This window comes from Herpailurus yagouaroundi, unplaced genomic scaffold, assembly GCF_014898765.1.
Source record: "Herpailurus yagouaroundi ecotype Mexico unplaced genomic scaffold, PumYag 185, whole genome shotgun sequence".
Lineage (NCBI taxonomy): Eukaryota > Metazoa > Chordata > Mammalia > Carnivora > Felidae > Herpailurus > Herpailurus yagouaroundi.
This window is the reverse complement of record NW_024412416.1, coordinates 838962-861148: the sequence shown is the minus strand read 5'-3', so window position 1 is coordinate 861148 and position 22187 is coordinate 838962. Positions and strand designations below refer to the sequence as shown.

The following is a 22187-nucleotide window of genomic DNA, read 5'->3' as shown; positions in this document are numbered from 1 at the left end:
CGTTTCCCGAGCTGCAGGACTACGGGGCCGGGCCTGGATTTGCCCGAGGGCCAGGGCGGGGTGGGGGTGCGCCTCTGGCGTGGAGGGAGGGAGGGAGGAGCAACCGAGAGCGAGGGCAATTTTTAAGCTCGATGCGCTCTCCAGAGGCGACTGCTCCGTTTCCATGCCTCTGGGAAGGGAAAGTCAAAGACAGTGGTTCCTAAAATGTCATCGCTGGAAGGGACCCGAGATCCGTGGGGGCTCCAACCAGCTGGCTGTTGCCTGGAGGAGGATGCTGAGGCCCACAGGGAGAAATTTACTTGTCCAGTGTCATACCACCAGTCGGCCGCTCAGGCTCAGAAAAGAGCACTGGGGTCTCAAAGCCACTGCTGCATGGAGACCAGCGGTGATGGAAGTGGCCCAAGTGTCGGGAATAAAAACCCTGCTCGAACCGGCCCACCGTGTTGTGGGGACGGGTCTGAGCCCGGCGTCTGCAGTACGCCCCTTCCTTCCTTGCCCTTGTCTGCTGGCGTTGGATGATTTCTGGGGACTGGGAAATGTGGACAAGAATATTCGAGGGCCCATCTCTGGGGACGGCAGGCCACACGGCAGGGAGAGGCTCGCCGATGGCAAAGCTGAGCAGAAAGCTGGCAGCTCCTGGGCTCCAAGCACAGACGGGGCCTAGAGGACTCACCTGGGAGAGTCAGACCCAGGCTGGGCCAAAGACGCCGCTCTCAGCCCTCGATAGGCTGTCTTCACGGGCCTTCCGGAACATTGCCAACCTTTGCCAGCCCAAGTCCACCTGCGCCTGCCGGCAGCCTGCAGCCCCAGGCCCAGCTGGAGCCCACCTGCATCCCCCACACCAGAGCAGAGGGCTGGATAGGGGGGTGGAGGAAGCTGGAGGCAGGCCTGAGACTGGGTCTCCGCGCCACGACCTCAGCGCACACGCTCAAGTTCTCTGAGCCTCTGTTTTGTAATCTAGATAACGGAGATAATAGCACCTACTTTTCTGAGATTTCTGGAACGCGGGCGAATAACGTACGTGAAAGCACGCTCACAACACGTTTTAGCTGGATCTAAGTAAATTGTAGTCGGATCTCCATTACCCACTTGGGCGGGGAATAAAGGCCAGACACAGAATGTTAAAGCCAAAAGGCAGCTCAGAGAGAGTTCACACATAGCCAAACGGGACCAGAGAGTGGGGGTCACCTATCCCCACAGAGTAAGTCAGGGCAGAATCAGACCTAGAATTCATCCAGTGTCTAACAATTCCTGAAAAGGAGATCTTGTGTTGATCCCAAATCAGTCTTGGCTCAGGTAACGAATCTTGGTAGCGGCAGATTTTGGACAGGACAGGAGTGCAAAACCCAGAGATGATCTGCTCACATGTTAAGGGCTGTGTCCCCAGAATGCCACCGATCGGGCATCCCCAGATGTGTTCAGAGAGCGGGCTCGTGGTGTGAGAAGATTAGGAGGTGACGATCTGATGCGGCCCAGCTTGGGTGCAGATTCCGTTAGGGACATGTGCTTTGGTCTCAGGCACTTGCGTTAGATGTCCCTTCTGTCCTGCTCCGGAGCGGGAAAAGTCCACTCACCTTCTCTGGCCTGTGCGTGTGTGTAAGAATTTGTAACGTTTCGGTTCTAAATTTCAGAGTAAAACCGATAGTCTCAGCAGCTGACCTGTATCTCTCACCGGGTTGGGTGCCCCATGGCACCCCCCGGGGCCCCAGCGTGCGAGCCTGGCTCCGAGCCATCCTGTCACCGGGCCTGCCTGGCATATGGGCCCACAGGAAGCCCGGACTCGGAACCGGCTGGGCGTGTGGTGGGGTGCCCTGGTCAGGGCCTCGGAGGTGCCCGGGCTGACCGGACCGGCCGGTATCTGTGAAGCCGCCGTGTTACCAGGATGTCTTTGTGTTGGGTCGAAGCAGGTGGCTTCCCCCCGGACAGGCAGGAATGCGTCAGGAACAGAGCACATAGTAGGTGCACAGGGAGCACCTGTAGAGCCGAACTCGGGGTCTCTCGTGTTAATTCAACGCTTCGTGCCCTGGGGCCTGCCGCGTGCTAGGTCCAGGTCCTGTCACTGTGTCGCGGGCCTAGGAAGCTGGATGGTCACGGCCCTCAGACCCCAAATACGGGCACTCGCCTGGTGCAGATTCTCCAGCAGGACGGAATGCAGGTGCTCTGGGAGCCCAGACCCCAGCACCAGGCTCAGCCTCGGGGGATGCCCTGGCCTCTGGCTGCTTCCGTGCAGGTCTGACCACACCTCATGCAGCCCCGGTGTGCTGGAGCCCTGACCTGGGAGCCCACACCTCATGAAGGCGGACTGGCACGGCTGCGGTCACCTCCTGCCCCTGCTCGCTCAGTGCTGACTTCCTCTCCTCCCAACACCGGTGCCCTGGACTTCGGGTTTGGATTCAGCCTCCCTACAGGCTGACCCTTGGTGTGGGAGCCCTGCTCTGGCCTTGAGCGCCCCACCCTCGTGCTGAGCCCCCTGAAATACAGCTTCCGGCCTCAGCTTCTCACCAGGCAACCCTGCCCATCCAACCCCAGCCCCTTCCTCGCCCCACCAACCACAGGGGGTCCAGCCGCGGACCCCAGGCTCTTCCCGATTCACTTAGGACAGATGGGAAGGGACACAGGCCCCTTCCACGGGAACCTCAGCACTGATGTGGGTGGAGGCTCCAGAGGCCAGGGGGGTGGGGGAGCCCAGAGCACCGATTGTCCCCCCTCCCCCCAACCGGGTGCCTTTCCCCGGAGATAAGGTGGAGCCCATTCCCGCTCCTCACGGGACGTGTTCCTGGTCGGCCTGGAGCGTTCACAACAACAACAGTCCTAAAGCTGCAAGCGTGCCCGATTTACAGATGAGGAAACTGGCTGGCGGTGCCACCGGCAAGGCGGGGGCCGAGCTGAGACTCCTCGGGCTCTCCTGGTCCGCAGCTACGGCACTGTCTTCGCCACGAAGCTTGCCCTCCCGTTGCTCTAGCACATTCAGCTTCTCAGCCAATCAGAAAACTGCAAACCTGGAGGGAGGGGGTGAGGTTGTGCCGGAAGCAGCCCCCTGAGACGCAGAACCGGGGCTCGGACTGCGGACGCTGGCACCTGCAGAAGGGCCCACGGCGCGCCCCCCCCCCCGCCCGACCCGGCAGGTGCGGGGCCCCAGGGTTAACTGTGTGGGGTGCCCGTTCCATCCCCCCTACGTCTCTAGAGCTAAAACGAGGTTGAAGAGGCTCGGTAATTATACCTTAACTGGGACAAGGAAATGCCAGGTCACTGCTCGTCTGCTTGGTGACAGTGGGTGATGGGACCGGACCAGAGGACACACAGCTGCACTAAAATACACTACCATTTGTGTAACAAACATTCGGGCTCGAGGCGCCAGACCCGGGTTCAGTCCTGCGGCTACAGAGAAAAATAAAGCTTAATGTTGGTCTTCAAAGAGCTCGCGGTGGGGTGGGGAGCCCTCCCTGGGCTCACTCCCATAGTTACGGCCAAGTGTTGGGAGCTCTCCCTCCCCTGCTTCGTGCCCAGCTGGGGTCACTGAACACCCTCGCTCACGCTATCCCCCTCACCCCCCCTCCACACAGCCCCCACCAGGGTGGTCTAACCGCATGTCAGGTCGCGGCACCAAGCCTGTGAGGCCATCAGTGGCTCCCGTTGCCTTTAGGAAAAAATGCGAACTCCCAGCCATGACCTGGGGCACCCTCGGGACCCAGCCGCTGCCCCCCCCCCCCCAGCCCTGCCCCACCGTCCACATTTTGCCCCTCCACACCTTGCACCAGCCTCTGCTTTCCTACCTCAGGGCCTTAGCAGATACTTCCTCCGCCTGGAATGACCTCCCAGCCCAGGCCCTTCAGTGACCAAGTCCTGCCTCCGAGGTCTCAGCGTAGAAGCCACCTCCTTAGGCTTCTCTCACCACACGCCGGGGCTTTTCTCCATCCACGCCATTGTCACGGTCTGCAAAGACCGTGTGTTTGGCCGGTGGTTTGTGAGTGGACACCACCCCCAGAACGCAGGTGCACGAAATCGGGGGAAACCCCCCCCAGAACACAGGTGCAGGCGATCGGGGCCAGCCAGGGCAGAGGCCGATGGGGCTGTCGTAGCTAGTAGTTGGGGGGCTTGCTGAACCCCGGGCAGCAGCCGGGTCTTTACAACAGAGACTGTTTACAGACACTGAGGTGCCCCTGGCAGGACCTGCGGTCCAGCTGGACAGGGTGGAACCTGACGTCCGACTGCCGACCTCAGCCTGGGGCAGACGCGGTGCCACCAGCAGAGAGAGACATGGGAGGGGAGCAGACCCGGGGTGGGGGGTGGCGGAGGATGGCGAGTCCATCCCAGGAGGTCAAGTGAGGTGACCCCGGGTGTGGTGACTGCAGGTGCAGTGACCCCAAGTGTGGGGAGGCTACTCACAGAGACAGAGGCCGCCGGGCCAGCAGGGTAGGCGCCGACGGGCCGGACTGCCGGAAGGGGGCGCTCGGAGGGTCTGGCTGGACCGACACGTGCCCGGCCTGGCCCGGCCACCGTCCCTGCCCCCTCCGCAAAGGCAGCCAGCACCGTGGATGCCGACTTGCCGGGGTGCCCACACCCACAGCTCGGTTCCTGACGCTTCCAAGAGAGTTCTGTCACTGCACCCTCGTGGAAGGAGGACGGGCCCGGAGCGTTTGCCGAGGCCCGAGAGCGGAGGTCGGGGTTGGGCCTCCTGTCCACCCGGTGACTGTGACGCGACACACAGGCCCCTCTCCTCGGCCCCTAACCTAGGGCTTCCCTGCCATCTGAGGATCCCTGGGGCTTCTGCAGGGACCCTCGGTGACCACCACCAGGGCAGTGGAGTGGGGGCCACAGCCCTCATCAGAGGGAGCAGCCCCGCTTTTAACCACTGTCCATAGTAGGGGCCCACGTGAAACGTCATCTTTACTAGTGGCTTCAGGAAGTTTCATCTTCACCCAAAGGCAGCGCTCTGCGGCCTGAGCTCTCACGTGGAGTGAACGCGGACTTGGCCATGGGTGACCTTGTCACCGAGCGCTTCACGACGCTAGACCAGTGAGCACAGGAGAGTGGGGAACACGGTTCGCGGAGCACCTCTGATCCGTGCCGGGCACCAGGGTGCGGTTTCACATCCGGCCCCTGCTGAGTCCTCTCAGCAGCCACTGCTGACCCATTCTCGAGACGACAAAACTGAGCCTCAGAGACGTCAGGGACTCCCTCGGGATTACAGAGAGCGTGCGGCAGAGCCGGCAGGCGGACCCGGGCCCCTCGCCCGCCTGCCTCCGGGACCTGAGCCCTCCACCACGCTCAGCACACAGGCCTGGGCCGGGGGTGGTGGTGGAGTTTACCATTCTCTGCCAAGAAAAAGAATCAGCAGCAAGTGAAAATATGTCACTGTCGCTCCGGTGACTTCTACGAAGCAGCTTCTGTTTCTGCTTGGGTGGGAGCCTCGCAATTCGAATCCCATGAGCGTCAAGGCCAAGACAGGCATCCACATCCCACGGTCCGGTCTCCCCGGAACCCGTGGGAGCCCGGAGCCGGCGCCCATGTGCACACAGCCAAGAACAGGACTCAGCCCCCTGAAGTGTATGCGGGAGTGCCGGGGACACGTGGACCCGGGAGGGGCCCAGACGCCTCCACGCGGGCACCTGTGGTGCAGTGGGCATGCCCACCCCCTCCCCAGAGAGGGGCACACGGCCCCTCAGATGCAGAGCCCGGTCGTCAGCTCGCTCACTGAGGACGAGCCACCCCGCCCAGGCAGGGAGGCAGCATTAGGTGGTAGCCACAGGCTTCGAGCCACGCGGACCGGCGTTCCTGCGGGTTCTGCCTCCTCGTAGCTGGGGGATGGTCACGCTCCCTGAGCCACGGCCTGCCTGCTTGTGAGGTGGAGGCCGTGATGGAGCCTCCCTCGGCCCCCTGCTCCGAGGCTTCAACCAGTGGCTCTTTGAAAAGCGCTGGCACAGCCAGTGGGTCTCGTCAGTAAGCGGTGGCTGCTGCGGCTTCGGGTTCCGCCTGCGTGACCAGCCTCTCGCTCAGCAGAGCAGCGACCCCGGGGCCTGGCGGCTCTGACGGGCTTGCCGCCAGTGACAGCAGGCCCTGAGCCCAGATATTAAGATGGGTGGTAATTCTTCACCCGGAGAACCTGGGCGCTTCTGGGAAGGTCTCGGCAAGTCTGTCCCCGGCGCGGGGACGGGGAGCGATGCCCGCAGGAGCCCGTTCCATCCCTGCTGGCCACCCCAGCCCCGTCCGTCTTGCCCCCTGCACGTCTCAGCCCCACCCACTTGGCGTCTGCCTCCCCCAGCTCTGGTCCAGGCTGCCGTCCCCCCTCACCGGGACGTGGGGGTGGCCTCCGGGCCGTGCACTAGTCAGGACGGGCCGCGCTCAGCTGCCGTAACAACCGCCATCTGCGTGAACGCGGGAACGTGTGTCTCTTGTCGGTGCCTCTCCCGCCCCGTGCGCCGGGCGCCGTGATCACTGGGGGCCCAGGCTGATGGAGATTCGCGCTGACACCTGCCTCTGCGGCCACCCCCCCCCGCCCCCCGCCCAGGAGTGACCCGCTCTGGCCTCAGCTCAGTGGACGAGGCCAGTCACGTGGCTTCAGCCCAGTGGCAGCAGGCAAGTGCCGGCCTCCTGTGCCTGCGGGCGGAGCCCCGGCGTCCCCGCCGTCTGCCTCCAGCCGCTGTGTCCCGCAGGCCATCTGCCTGGGTGCAACCAGAGCATCCGCGACACACAGTTCCCCCTCACACACATTCCCAGCAGCGGGGGGAAGGCCAGGCGCCTCACGGCGGGCGTCACGGCGGGAGGCGGAAGCCGGGCTCAGCCCGGTGGGTGGGTTCACACTTGCAGGGGCAGGTCTGGGCCAGGCCTCCCCTTTTCCTGATGCTCAGTGACCGTCATCCCTAGGCAGGCGCCAGGAGAAGCACTTTGGCCACCGGGTTTCCCCTGAAGTAACGAGGAAGAGACTTCTAGAAGCAGGAGTGGCGTTCTGTTCCGCAGAGTTGCTGGTGCCTCCTGGGAGCCAGGCCCGTGCTGCCCGGGGCCAGGAGGATGGGGCAGAAGGAAGGGCCTGCCCTGGAGGGGCTCGCCATCCAGCGAGGACCCCCCCCCCCGCCTCTGGTAGACAGCGGCGGCACAGGGGGGCCAGTGCCGGTGCAGAGCAGAGCCCGGGTCTGTGGGAGCCCAGCCGGGGGGCAGCAGGGCAGCTTGGGCAGGAAGGGAGCTGTGGGACATTGCGTGGGGGCCGTAGGGGCCCGCGGAGGCCCGTGTGCCTGGCTACTGAGCCGGCCCTTCCCCCCAAGAAGTTTCCCACCGGCTTCCTGACAGAGGCCGATGCCACACTGGAGCCCGTTCCTGAATTTGGAAAATGTCCTGAGATCTGGTCGGTGGCAGGGCCAGGCCGGGACGGGTCTGCGGGGGGGTGGCAACGGACTGAAAGATGTTCGTGCCGGACCAGCCACGCAGGACCTCCGTGGCCCTGGCTCCTCGGGCAGGAGTAGCTTCAGACAGAGACCACCCGGCAGTAGAGGCTCGTGGAGGCTGATATGGGTCCCAGGCCCCGGGCTGAGCACCGCCTAGTTCAAGGCTGACTCTGAGGGGGCCGGCCCTGTAGCCACTCATCCCCGTTCTGGCCAGGCCAGCAGTGAGCCGTGAGGTGTTGGCAGCAGCGGGCCTCAGTCCCGGCCGGGGAGGGCCGCAGGGACACACAGCCCAAGCTCCATGGGAGGCGGGAGCTGGATGGGACCTGAGACAGACACGTGGCCCCGGGGACCAGGCCGAGCCCGGTGTGGTAACCAGGCCCTGGGAGGATTCCAGCTGGAGAGCTCTGAGGCCCCTCGGAGCAGGGGCAGGATCCAGACCCCTCGTGATGAGCCGTATGGGATGGGGTGGGGCATCAGGAGCGGGACAGCTGGTCGGTCCAAGGAGTGAGGCGGGAGCACCGCCGGCCCGGGGAGGCCAGTCCTGCCAGCGAGCAGGCCCGCTCAGGAAAGCCATACTAGTGGAGTGCCGTGTGGCGGGCACGAGACCGGCGTGGCTGGGGGAGCGGCCAGCATTTGAGGAGCGAGTTCTTTGCTGCAGAAGCAGTGGGGGTGGGGGGGGGAGCCGAGGACACTCCGGGATGACCTGGCCCGGGTGGGACAGGACCCCTCCCTGCAGGGGCCGGGGAACAGGGCGGCTTCCCTGGGAAGTCTGACCGTGAGAGGTATGGAAGGGACCTGAGGGGGAGCCCTGATGGACGGCCCTTATGCGGCAGGGGGGGATCTAGGCCAGGGCATGTCCACACACGCACACACATGTGCACGAGAACGCTCGGGGCTCTCCGGCACAGCCCCCTCTGGACCGGGAAAAGCAGCATCCAGCAGAGAGGTCCGGCCGAGGCCCAGGGCCTAGCCCGAGGCCAGATGGACCACAGTCCCGAAGGAGGAGCGGGAAGGATGAGCCAGGACCTGTTGGGGGACAGGGCAGCAGAGTTGAACAGGAACGGTGCCTCCGTCGCTCAGCTAGAAGCAGGGGGCAAGCAGTGGGTGTGGGCTCTGGCCAAGCAGGATGGAGACCAGGGCCAGGGGGAGCACAGGGGGCCGTTCAGTGGCCCACGTGGGCGGAGCTGAAGCCTCGAAGCAGGGCGTGGCACGAGATGGGGGAAGGCGCAGCGTCTGGAGGTTCCAGAGTGAGACCCTTGCTGGCCAGCTGAATATCAGGAATGAGAAGAGACGGGAAGTGGAGTGTTGCACGGGCCGCCAGCCATTGCCTGCTCCCCGTGACCCTCGACCTTGGCACAGCTGCGACCCCTGGGTTCGTGACCCCCAAGCCTCTCGAGTACGCACTCGCGCAGGGGGGGCTTGGGGTCAGGGTGGGCATTTTTTATTTTGAAACAACCGTTGTGGGCTCTCAGGGCTCTGGGGGCCAGCGGTCTGAAGTTGGGGCCGTGCTCCCTCAGACGTCCCAGGGAAGAACTTCCCTGACCTCCTCCAGCTTCTGATGGCTTCTGGCAACCCCCGGTGCTCCTTGACCCACAGACGCAGCTCTCTGACCTCTGCCCGTCTCTTCACTTGGCTTTCTCCCTGTGTGTCTTTGCCCAGCTGTCAGCGCAGAGCCCTGCGCAGGGCTCGAACTCAAACCGTGAGACCATGACCTGAGCCGAAGTCAGACACTTAACCGACTGAGCCACCCAGGTGCCCCAAGACCTTATTTTCAAATAAGGTCACAGTCACAGATTCCAGGGGGTTTTGGAGGCTGCTATTGCACAGCTCGCGAACGCACACGCGTGTGTGTTTCCTGGGAACTTGCCACCAGTAGTTTGATAAGACCCCCCGCTTAGACTTGCAAAGGATTTGATTGGTTCGAAACCCATTATGAAGCACTTTTATGAACCACGAACTCTCACATTATCTCTGTGAGGTGGGCGATAACCTTCCCCGTTTTGTGAAAGAGAAAACGATCTGATAGATCTTCAGAATCTGAAAACCAAAGGGTTCCATGGTGGCGTAAGTTCCAGGAAATATCCTTCGTCGCAGGACTGCACGGGGCCTTTACGATGTGAGTAGGCCTCCGGGAGTCCCCGAGAACCAAGGACTTCTGTCGTGATAGGCCAGTGCCCCACCCCTTACGGCCAGCCCCGCCGCCCAAGCCTGGGGAGCACAGTGTCACCTGCCTTGTGGCTTTGCTGTTAATTAATAAGCCTGGCTTCTGTGCCACGGTGACAGATGTGTGACAGATGTGTTCAGTCACCCATTCGGCAAATGGAGGCTGCTCCGTGCCAAGGCCAAGGCACAATGCCGAGCTCCAGGGGCATGTCTTGGTCAGGAATCGTTTAGCGGAAACGGGAGCTTATTCAGATCAGCTTAAGCAAAGGGAAGGACTTTGTTGGAAGAGCCGCGGTGGTGACGCATGGAGCCTCAGAGAAAACCTGTGTGCGGCCTCCGTGGCCTGGACCGGGAACACGCCTCTGACCAGCCCCCTCGCTACCCAGTCCCCATCCCCGCTGCTCTCTGAGACACTTGTTTCCTTCTGTGCCTTCTCTCTGGTTCTTGGCGGTCACCATGCACAGCTCCTCAGCTGCCTCTCCATGTCACCGTTGCAAACACCTGACACCCTGGGTGTGACCGCTGGGGCACCTGCCCCCGGCCGCCTCAGGGCTGCGCTCCCGGTGGGCGAGGGGCGGGCAGCGGGGGAAGTGCTTCTGTCCGGGCATTGCCCCCTCGGGGTTCCCAGCATTGGGTGGACATCGAGACTAGCCGCCCCAAGCCCATCCCCCTGCCCAGACCCTCTGCCCCTGGTCCTGCTTTAACAGGTCTCAGGAGGGGCCTGAGTGTGCGTGGCCCAGAATGAGCCTCTCTGCCCTCCCGGAAAGACCACTACAAAGCCATCACAGGGGCACCCGGGGGGCTCAGTTGGTTAAGCGGCCAACTTGATTTCAGCTCAAGTCATGATCTCTTGGTTCGTGAGTTTGAGTCCAGGTCGGGCTCCACGCTGATGGTGCAGAGTCTGCTTGAGATTCCCTCTCTCTCTCTCTCTTTCTCTGCTCCTTCCCCTCTCACTCTCTCAAAAATAAACAAACTTGGGGCGCCTGGGTGGCGCAGTCGGTTAAGCGTCCGACTTCAGCCAGGTCACGATCTCGCGGTCCGTGAGTTCGAGCCCCGCGTCGGGCTCTGGGCTGATGGCTCGGAGCCTGGAGCCTGTTTCCGATTCTGTGTCTCCCTCTCTCTCTGCCCCTCCCCCGTTCATGCTCTGTCTCTCTCTGTCCCAAAAATAAATAAACGTTGAAAAAAAAATAAAAAAAAAATAAACAAACTTAACAAAAAAAGACAAGCCCTCACAGTGCAAGCTGATAATGGCTTTGCGGAGGGAGAAGACGGATTGTGGGAGCGCCTGGCAGTGCAGAATGAGCAGGAAAGAGACGAGCTAAGCTCTGGGTCCAAAGAGCAGCAGGCCTTCTGAAGGCCTTTCACGTTTGTCATCGATAGCCGTGAGGTGACCAGTGTGTGGGCCACCGTGGGAACCGAACACACGTGGGTTGGATTTGTGCATGAAGAATCCCCCAGGCAGAGAGTGAACGCGGGAAAACTTTGTTTCCCATGATGGATACCACCTGTGTGCCCCTGTGGCGCCTGTGTCCCCGTGAGAGAGAAGAGGCTGCCCGGTGTCCCCCGGCTCTGAGCACCGCCAGACGCGCCCGGCCCTGCCATCTGGGGGGGGGGGTGACCCTCTGTCCTGCTTGGCCCAGGACTCCCGTGGTCAGCACTGGAGGTCTGTCCTTCGGGAGCCCCTTGGTCGGGGGCAGCGTGGGGCAGTGGTCACCCTGCCCGCCAGCTGGGCATCCTGCTGGGTGTCCTGGACGGCGGAGAAAGCAGGAGGCGGGGGCCCTGCCAGCCACCCCACCCCCAGCTGCCGGGGGCTCCTGTCTGCTCAGCCGCCCTGGATGGTAGAAGCTTGTGACCCAGGCCTGAGGGCCCCAGGAACACCGTGCCTGGGCAGGACGTGCCTGCCACCAGCAGGCAGTGGGGGCCATTGGGTGGGCAAAGCCCCTGGATGTGGTAAGGCCCCTGAAAGAATCCTGGAGCTGTTGTAACGGTCTGGCTTTGAGGCTCAGAGTGTTTCTGGATCCATCGCAACCTTCAAGTCAAGGTGCCCACCTCTTCAGGTCTAGGGACGCTCTGGTCTGTCCTGGATGTGGAGGCCCCTGCGTGGACTTCTGGGCCCTTCCCTGCAGCCCTGGATGCTCCCGGGGTCGCTCATCGAGCCTGCTTCCATAACAAGGTCAAGTGTGGTCCAGTGGCAGGTTCGCCTCCATGGCACCTGTAGCTCTGTTCCGGCAGCTTCCATGAGACCTGTTAAGATTCTGTACAGAATCCTCCTCCCAGAGGAGGCCCCAGCTTTGTGTCTGAGTTTATCCCATATCCTCGATGACGTGTAATGTGTGAGTACTGACCCCTCCCCACACGGCGTCCCTGGGAAGCCACACATGTGGCCCCGCATCGCACCAGAAAGCTTTGGGGTGTCCCCACCGCTGATTCCAGAACGATGCTGCTGTTCTGTAGAGGGATCTGTCCCACGTGGTCACGTTGTGGTGGTAGGTGTGATGCGGGTCCTGCCCTGTGGTCATGTTGAGGCCCACGTATTATTCTGGTTGAGTTCAGACTTTGAGAAGCCCCAGAGTGGTCCTGCTTGGTCGGGCACCATTCTGAGTGTGCCTGACATGTGGTCCTGGTCACGTCCCAGTGGGCCCCTGGCCCCAGTACGTGTGCCGTCCACCCTGCAACTCTGTGGGGCCCACCTCTGGCCTCCGCTCGGCCTTGTCTCTCTGGGGAGGCCCAGGGGTGGTTCAAGCTGTCAGGGCTGACCTGAGGTCTGTCTGAGCTTGGATCCGACACCATCTGAGGCTGTGGGACCATCTTAAGAGCTCCGGTGGTCCCCAGGGTCACTGTTCCTCCCTAGAAAAGGCTGATGTTGGCAGTGTTTATCCAGAACCCCAGAAACACCCAGCTCCCTTCTAGACTGCCAGCCACGTGAGGTCCTCAGGTAGTTGGGGATAGGACATCCTGGTCCTGGAAGACTCCGGTGAGCTGGGCTGGTCCCACTGATGCCATGGATCCTGGGACCTGAGCCAGAGCAGGTCGGCGAACCCTCCTCCCTCGCCCAGCCCGCGCCCTAACCGCAGACCATACTGCTCCGGGATCCGGAAAGCCTGTCCCAAACCCACCCGAACGAGCCAGAAAGGAGCTGAGGGAGTGGAGAGTGAGGCAAAGGCAGAGCACATGTGTCCAGACTTCTGCACCAGGAGGAGAGAAACGGGGAGCCCCTGATCTGACTGCAGCCTGTCACCAGCCTGAGAGGGAGGAACTGACCAAGAGGGGAGCTGTGCGGGGTGCTCTTTCCTGCAGCCCCGGCCAGCCGACCTCACCTTCCCTGCGGAAGGAGGCCGAGAGGTGTGGGAGAGGGACCCGGGCAGGGTGGAGACCCAAGGGGCAGGGACCGACCCAGCGAGAAAGGGGCAGAGAGGTGCACGGATAGGACAATAGATAGAGGCGGAGAAACGGAGAGAAGATCACAGAACAGCAGGGAGGTGATGGCTTCCCAGCCCTGCGAGTGACGAGGTGGGCTCCTCCTGGAACATGCCGGCGGGACGCAGCCCGGCTCCCTGTCCAGGCTGCTGCGGTGGAACCAGGATGGGCCCCCAGACCACCCACCCCCACCCCCGGCACCTCTGGTGACCACCAGTCCATTCTCTACTTTTCTGGGAGTTTGGTTTGGCTTGGTTGGTTTTTTAGGTTCCACTCTTCTTTATCCGTTCATCCTTTGACGGACACCGACGTGGCTTCCGTGTCTTGCCCACCGTACATGACGTTGCCGTGAATGTGGGGGTGCGGGTGGGTTTTGGAATCAGCGACTTTGTCTCCTTCCGATAACTACTCGGAAGTGCAGTTGCCGGATGGTAGGGTCGATGTTTTTCCAACCCGAGGACCCTCCACACCGTTCTCTGCGGCGGCTGCACCGGTCTGCGTTCCCACCCACAGTGCGCGAGCGCTCCCTTTCTGCGCGTCCTCGCCAACACCCGTTGTTCCCTGTGTTGTTGATGTTCGCCATTCTGACAGGTGTGAGGTGGTATCCCCTTGTGGTTTTGGTTTGCGTTTCCCTGCTGACGAGTGACATGGAGCGTCTCTTCGTGGATCTGTTGGCCATGGGTGTCTTCTTTGGAGAAATGTCTATTCGGGTCCTCTGCCCATTTTTTAACTGGAATGTTGCGTTTTTTGTTATTGAGTTATATGAACTCTTTCCATACGTTTTATATCAGCTCTGTATCAGATATATGAATCTGCTCCCATTCCGTAGGCTCCCTTTTTGCTTTGTTGGCGGTTTCCTTTGCCGTGCAGAAGCTTTTTTGTTTTGTTTTGTTTTGTTTTTGAGAAACAGAGAGAAAGAGAATGAGCAGGGGAGGGGCAGAGAGAGGGAGAGAGGGAATCTTAAGTAGGGTCTGTGCTGTCGCACAGAGCCTGACACAGGGGACTCGATCCCACAAATGACAAGATCGTGACCTGAGCCAAAATCAAGAGTCTGACGCCTAACGGACGGAGCCCCAGGCGCCCCTGTGCAGAAGCTTTTTATTGTGATGAAGTTCCGTTCGTTTATTTATTTTTGCCTTTATTCCCGTTGCCTTTGGAGTCAGATCCAAAAACACACCGTCGAGAGTGAAGTCAAGAGCTTCATGACTACATTTTCGTCTAGGATTTTTATGGTTTCTGGTCTCACATGTAGATCTTCAATCCATTTTGAGTTTATTTTTGTGTGTGGTGTAAGAAAGTGGTCCAGTGTCATTCTTTTGCACGTGGCCGTCCGGTTCTCCCAGCACCGTTTGGTGAAGAGGCTTTTTCTCATTGCACATTCTTGCCTCCTTTGTGGTAGATCAGTTGACCGCGTAAGCATGGGTTTCTTTCTGCTCCCTTCTGTTCCATTGATCCGCGTGTCTGCGTTCATGCCGATAGCGTAGTGTTGGGATCACCACAGCTTTCTAATACAGTTTGGAACCAGCCAGCGTGATGCTCCCAGCTAACTTTTTCTCAAGACCTCTTCGGCTACTTGTGGTCTTTCGTGGTTCCACACGAATTTAAGGATTGGTTGTTCTGTTTCTGCGAAAAATGGCATCGCGGTTTTGAGAGGAATTGCAGTGAATCTATAGATTGCTTTGGGTATGTGGACATTTTAACAGTATTAAGTCTCCCATCCGAGAGCGTGGAACGTCTTTCCATTTCCTTGTGTCGTCCTCAGTTTTTTTTTTCAGCGTTTTATACTTTCCAGAATATGGGTCTTCGCCTCTTTGGTCAGGTTTATTCCTGGGTATTTTATTATTTTTGGTGCAATTGTAAATGGGGTTGTTTTCTTAATTTCTTTTTCTGCTGTTTTAATATTGCTGTGCAGAAATGCAACAGATTTCTGTACGTTGATTTTGTATCCTACGACTGCTGAGTTCATTTATCAGTTCTAGTAATTTTTTGGTGAAGTCTTTAGTGTTTTCTATATATAGTATTATGTTATCTGCAAATAGCAAACGTTTTATATTTTTCCGTATCAACTCGGATGCCTTTTACTTCTTTTCCTTGTGTGGTTGCTGAGGCTGAGACTTCCAACATCGTGTAGACTAAAAGTGGTGAGTGGACATCTGTCTCATTCCTGACCCTCGGGGAAAGCTGTTTTTCACCACTGAGGATGATGTTAGCTGCGGGTTTTCCACATGTGGCTTGTGTCATGTGGAGATATATTCCCTCTAACCCTGCTTTGTTAAGAGTTTTTATCATAGATGGATATTGAATTTCTTCAAGTGTTTTTTCTACATCTGTTGAGATGATCATGTAATTTCTATTCCTCATTTTGCTAACATGGTCTCTCACACTGATTGACTTGTGGATGTCAAACCATCCTTGCAACCCTAGAATGAATCGCACTCAGTCGCAGTACATGATCCTTTCAATGTGTTGTTCACTCAGCTTGCTAATGTTTTGTGGCGGATTTTTGTATGTATGCTCATCAAGGATATTGCCTGTGACTTTCTTTTTTCGATGGCGTCCTTGTCAGCTTTTGCCATCAGGGCAATAATGCTGGCTTGGGAAAATGAGTTTGGAAGCATTCACTCCTCTTCAATTCTTTGGTAAGACTTTGAGAAGGATAGGTGCTAAATCCTCTTTGAATGTTTGGTGGAATGCACCAGTGAAGCCTTCTGGTCCCAACTTTTGCCTGTTGGGGGGTTTTGATTCCTGATTCAATCTCCTTCCTGTAACTGACCCATTCAGATTTTCTGTTTCTTCATGATTCAGTCTTAGAAGACTATGTTTCTCGTAATTTACACAATTTTTCTAAGTTGCTGATTTGTTGGTGTATAATTGTTCATAGTAGTCTCTTATGATCCCTCGTGTTTCTTTGGTATCAGTTGTAACTTCCCTCTTTCGAAAGTTCCAGATTTTATTTGAGTCCTCTCTCCTTTGTTCTTACTGAGTCTAGTTAAACGTTGATCAGTCTTATTTGTCTTTTCAAAGAACCAACTCTTCTTTTCATGGATCTTTGCTATTGTTTTTTTAGTCTCAATTTCGTTTATTTCTGCTCTGATCTTTATTTCCTTCCTCCTACAACTGCTGGGTTTTGTTACTCTTTTTCTAGTTCCTTTACGTGTAAACTTAGATTGTTGACTTGAGCTTTTTCTTATTTCTTGCATCGCTACGAACTTCCCTCTCGAAACTTCTTTTGCCGGATCCTGTAGATTCTGTTATGTTGCATTTTCGCTTCTATTCACCTCAAGGTTTTTTTTTTTTTTTTTTATTTTTTTTTATTTCTTCACTGAAACATTTGTCGTTCAGCATTGTGTTTAATCTTCACACGTTTGTGGTTTTTTTCCCGTTTTCTTTTTGCAAGCAATTTCCAGTTTCGTACCATTGTGGTCTGAGAAGATGCTTGACGTGATCTCAGTCTTAAATTCATTGACACTTGTTTTGTGGCCTAACATATGGTCTCTCCTGGAGAACGTTCTATGTGCACTTGACCAGAATGTGTGTTCTGCTGTTCGGGGGACAGAATGTTCTGTGTAGAGCTATCAGAACCATTTGGTCTAATGTGTCCTTTAAGGCCACTGTTTCCTTGTTGATTTTCTGCCTGGATGATGTATCCATTGATGCAAGTGGGGTGTTCATGTCCCCTACTGTTAACTGCATTGCTGTGCATTTCTCTTTTTAAGTCTCTAGTATTTGCTTCATGTGTTTATGAAGCGTATGTTGCATACATAAATATTTAAACTGTTGTCTCTTCTTGCTGGATTGACCCGTTTATCATCAGTAATGCCCATCTGTGTCTGTAATTATGGGCTTTGTTTCCAAGTTTCTTCTGTCTTAGGTGAGTGTAGCTACCCCAGCTTTCTTTTGGTTTCCATTTGCGTGAAGCATCTTTCCATCCCTTCGTTTCCAGTCTGTGTGTCCTTACATCTGTCTGTCCTTACGTGTTACAGACAGCACATAGGTGGGTCTTTTTTTTTTTTTTAATTGATTCAGCCACTCTGTGTCCTCTGATTGGAGAATTTAGTCCATTTTTGTTCGTGGTACTTACAGATAGGTATGTGCTTGTTGCCATTTTGTTCATTATTTTCTGCACATCTCATATTTCCTCTCTGTTCCTTCTTCTCTTCTTGCTCCCTTCCCTTGTGGTCTGATGCCTTTCTATAGTGTTACGTTATGTGGCTACCACGGGACCTACACACATCAGCCTACAGACACACCTTGGAGATACTGCGTGTGCGGTTCCGGACCGTGGCGATAAAGTGAATGTTGCGATAAAGCGAGTCAAATGCATTTTTTGGTTTTCCAGGGCATGTTAAGGTTACGTCCACGCCGTCCCGTAGTTTATTGTTTCTTGGACATGTGCGATAGCACGATGTCTGAGAAAACAATGTACTTACATAAATTTTAAAGTATTTCTAACCAATGTTAACTCTCTCCTGAGCTTTCAGTGAGTCATAATCGCAGATCCCCGTAATAAAATTAATAGTAGTGAAAGAACTTGAAATACCGCAAGAATGACTAACAGGTGACACAGAGACCCAAGGTGAGCAAATGCCGTCGGGAGAATGGCACCACCGATGGACTTGTCTGATGTGGGCTTGTCGCAGACCTGTAGTATGCAAAAGTGCAAAATGCAGTAAACAGAGCACAGTGAAATGAGGTGTGCCCGTGTGTGTGTGTGTGTGCACCCCAGTCTAGTTTAAGTAGCTAGCAATTTAAGTTTGAACACATCCTAAAACTTAACATTTTTACACCCTCTCCCCCACGTGTTAGGCTTTTCATGTCACGTTTCACATCTTTTTTATTTTTACCCCTTCCCTCGTTGTTGTGGTTGTAGTTATTTTTACTGCTTTTGCCTTTAACCTTCATTCCACCTTTGTAAGGGACGGAGCCGCTGTCTTTACTACACGTCTACCTTTACCGTGAGATTTGTGCTCCCACGTGTGCTCTCATTCCCCGCTAGCGCCCTTGCTTTTCAGCCCAAAGAAGTCCCACGAGTGCCTCTTGCTCGGCCAGTTCCGTGGCGGTGAGCCCCCGTGGCTTCTGCCAGTGTGGAGAACGTTCTCTCCCCTCAGTTCTGAATGACGACCTTGCCGGCTGGCGTGTCCTTGGCGGAAGGTTTTTCCCTCGGCACGTCGACTATACCCCGCCACTCCCGCTGGCCTGTGAAGTTTCTGCTGAAAAATCTGTTCATAGTCTTGTGAGGTTTCCCTTGTACGTAAGAAGCTGATTTTTCTTGCTGCTTTGAGGACCCTCATTCTCTGATGTTTCCGTCATAGTGTGTCCCAGTATGGGGCTCCTTTGGTCACCTTCCTTGGGACTCTCTGGGCTTCCCGGACCTGGATGTGTGTTTCCTCCCCCACAGGGTCTTCAAATGACTTTTCTGTCCCTTTCTCTCTTCTTCCGGGCGCCTTACTACCCAAACACTGTCCCCCGCGTGTTATCCCCTGGGTCCCTGAGCAATCTTCCTGCTGCTCTTTTGCAGTGTGTGCCTGGCTTCCAGATGACCGGTCCTGTCTTCTGCTTCGTCCGCCGTGTTGTTGAACCCCTCGTGTGTTGTCCAGAGTTACTGTATCCTTCCCTCCGTGACTCCTGTTTGGTGCCTTCTTGTGTTTTCTCTCTGTTGAGGCTCTCGCTGTGTCCCTCTGCTCCTCCCCAAGATCAGTGAGCCTCTCCGGGACTGTTACTCTGAGCCCTCTATCAGGTAAATTAGCTGTCTTAGTCTCACGAAGGTTTTTTTTACTGGAGTTTCATCTTGGTCTTTCTTTGGGAACATATTCCCGTGTCCTCATTTTGCCTGGCTCTCCGGGTTGGTTTCCATGTATTAGGCAAAAGTGCTCTCTCCTCATCCTGAGGGGGTGGTCACGGGAAGCCCGGGGTGGGTGTCAGTCTGCTGTGTGCACGGTGCCCCGGGGAGGTGGCCTGCCAGGAACGTCTCTCCGATTGTTTCAGTCCTGTGGGGCCCAGAGCTGCAAGCCCCCCGGCCACCAGAGCCACACGTCCAGGGGACACCCCCGTGGAGACTAGGCACAGATCTGTGGTGGGGGCGTGGGGGCAGAACACGTCGGGGCAGAACACATCAAGCCTACCTGCTGGGTTCAGTGGAGTGGGGGCCACGGTCTCCCCTCCCTTCAGAAACCCCCGGGCATTCCTAACTTCGGCTGTTCTCACCCCATCACCGAGATCTCTTCTCCCAACCTTGCTGCTACCGTGAGGTCTGCTTCCCCTGGAGAAGCGGCCCCGTCCCTCCATGCTGGCAGGGGAGGTGGAGAAGAGTGGCAAGTAGGCGGGCACAGGGACAGTCGTACCACCCACAGTGCCCATCCCGGGGTCTTGCCTTCCCCACCAGGGCCCGGAGCCCTGAGAAATGCAGCCACGCCAGGCAGAATGGCTGGCACAGAGCAGGTGCTCAGGGGGCATATTGGCGGCATTATCGGGAATAGTTTTTTAAATTTTTTTGATGTTTATTTTTGAGAGGAGAGAGAGAGAGAGGGAGAGAGACAGAGCATGAGCAGGGGAGGGGCAGAGAGAGGGAGACACAGAATCTGAAGCAAGCTCTAGGCTCAGAGCTCCAGGCTCTGACGCTGGGCTCAAACTCACGGACTGTGAGATCCTGACCTGGGCCGAAGTCGGATGGATGGTCACCCAACTGAACCACCCGGGTGCCCCTATCGTGAATATTAATAAGAGTAAGGGGACGAGGACCACAGACCGCAGGGTGCCTTGTGGAGACATCATCAGAGCCCTGGAGCGGGATGTCGCTTTCAGGTGTCTGTTCATCCTTTCCTTCCTCAGCCATTCGTCAGCACTTACTCGGTACCAGACTCTGTGTGGGGCTCTGGAGTACCCAGAGGAAGGTAGCCAACCCCGGCCCCGGCCTTGAGCAGTGCACGGCCCGTGAGTCAGTCAGGCGTGAGACCCCCTGGAAGGAGGGGCCTCAGGGGGACGTGATCCTCAGTGACAGAAGGACGGGGGCCTAGCAGACACCCCCGGCCCGGCCAGACTGAGATCCAGGAGGCCGCTTGTCCCTTAACTTGGGGCGTGCCCCTCCCAGTCCTGGAGAGAACGCCGGATGACGGGGGAGCCCTGGACTGCGGGAGCCACGTCACACCTCCCACCGCAGCCCCTCCGAGAGAGGGCGGTCACCGTGTCGCAGGCGCCTGCACACCCACGGGCCACCCTGGCCGCACCGGCCCGGGACCGGCCGCCTTCCCGGCACCACACGGCCGGCGGTTCACTGGGTCTGTCTGCGCGCGGCCCAGGCCCTCGTTCAGCCTTGCTCAGTTCTCCAGATTCCTTTCTTACTAGCATCTTCCCGGAACCTGGAGCTCACCAGCGTGGGGGCTTCGCTCTTTCCCAGCGGATTTTACTGCCTCTGTCCGCTTTGTGTCTCTGTCCCTGCCTCCCTTCTCCGTCTCCCCCCATCGCTGTCTCCACTCTGTCTCCATCCTTGTCTGTGTCCCCCGCCCCCCAGGCCCCACGTGGAGCACAGTCTTGGTTCCTGAGCCGCCCAGAGTCAGGACTGGTGATGACTCAGGTGGCTGGGAGCAAGTTTACCGTCCCCTGGTGAGCACTGGCTGCTGGTCACCGGGGCCACGTGGCCGCGTAAGCCAATGTCAGGGGGAAGGCTGGCGGGCACACGGGACCGCACTGCTCTCCCGTCCCCTGGGCCACTTACTCTGCAGCCGGGGCCGCAGAAGCATCGCCGGCCGAGAGCAGCCGTGTCCCGGGGGGGGGGGGGGGCCTCGGGCAAGCCCCCGCTCCCTGTGACATGGGGGCGGTGTGCTTTACCTCGGGGTCTGTGGTCCAGGGGGGCCCTGCTCTCTGCTGGCTCTCCCTCCTCCAGCTGAGGCTCCCAGGCTGCCCACGCAGCAGGCCCTTCGGCCTCTGCCCTGAAAGCACCCCGGGCCTGCTTGTTAGGAGACACGGTGAAGATTCTGGGCTGTGCCCGCCCCCGGGGCCCCCACGCCCAGCCCTCCACCAGCCGCTGCTCGGTCACTCAGGGTCTAGACAGGGTCTCCAAAGACAAGACGCACGGGACCCGTGTTAAGAGACTGGCCACGGCCACGCGGCTTCACCCGGAGCAGGGGTGACAGAGGCGAGGCCTCACAGAGGCGGAGTACATGAGGGGTGCGGTAGACCCTCGCTGTGGAGGTGATGGGACGGCGTGGGGAGGAAGTCTCTGGGGACAGACCCTCCTCCGAGGGGCAGAGAGTTGAGCATCCGCATGGCTCCAGAGGCGTCTGTGGTGGCCTGGGTTCAGGCCCGGGAGCTTCCTCGCGGCTAATTCCCTGCTGAGGGGGGTGGCGGGGGTCACGGTACCCAGGCTGGCAAGCGGCCGAGTGTTCTCTAAGCTGGGCCGATCGGGAAGAGGCCTCTGTTAAGGGAGAGGGGCCTCAGCCAAACCCCTCACTGCCCGCAGCTCTGGGGGCCCGGCTCCCGGGGCTTTGCCAACCCGGCCCCTCCCCGGGCAGGTCCACAACCCCCCCTCCCCCCAGCGGCTTGGCGGGGAAGGAGACCACTCTTGCCCTGGGAACAGGGCCTGGTCCCATCGGTGGGCCCATCCAGCTCCAGGACATCCCCCCTGGGGACCCAAGGAGACCCACCCTGTCTGTCCCCTGTTTCTGAGTTAGGACCCGAGTCTCACCCGCCTATAAGCTCCGTAGCTTTTCCGTCTCTACACCCAGCGCCAGGCCCCAGCTTATGTGTCCTCCTGGCTTCTCTGCTTTCCAGCTGTGTGGCCTTGAGCAAGTGGCTTGAGTTCTCTGTGCCTCAGGTTCACCCCCCTTGGTGAGTGTGGGACTCCGTGAGATCGTGGGGGGACAACCTGGGGGTGCTCACCGTCTCTCGAGAACCACCCGCGGCTGCCTTCCTTCTTCACCTGCTTCTCCCTGGGGGCAGGTGGAGGGCGTGCCCACCCTTCCGAATTCAGTTATTCGAGGCTGCAGCTGACAGTTCCTTCCACAGCCCCAGTTGTCTGTTTCCTAGGAAACAAGTGAGAGACACAGAGTGTGCAACAACACGCACACACACACACGCACGCACGCGCACAGGCACGCACGCACAGGCACACCCTGGCTGCCACCCAGACTGACCCTTAACAGAAATACAGGAAATGTCAGCAGAGGCTAAAAATAGTTTACGCACCGCACCTCGGTTGCGTGTCCCTCGCCCGCCCCCCCGGCCCCCCCAACC

General features: G+C 58.2%; 1 protein-coding gene across 2 annotated transcripts in view; it reads left to right on the top strand.

Moving 5' to 3' along the window:
- The window catches only part of RASGRF1 (Ras protein specific guanine nucleotide releasing factor 1), a 97277-nt gene that overhangs the window by 2166 nt on the left and 72924 nt on the right, over positions 1-22187 (top strand). The gene's annotated exons all lie outside the window — the stretch shown is intronic.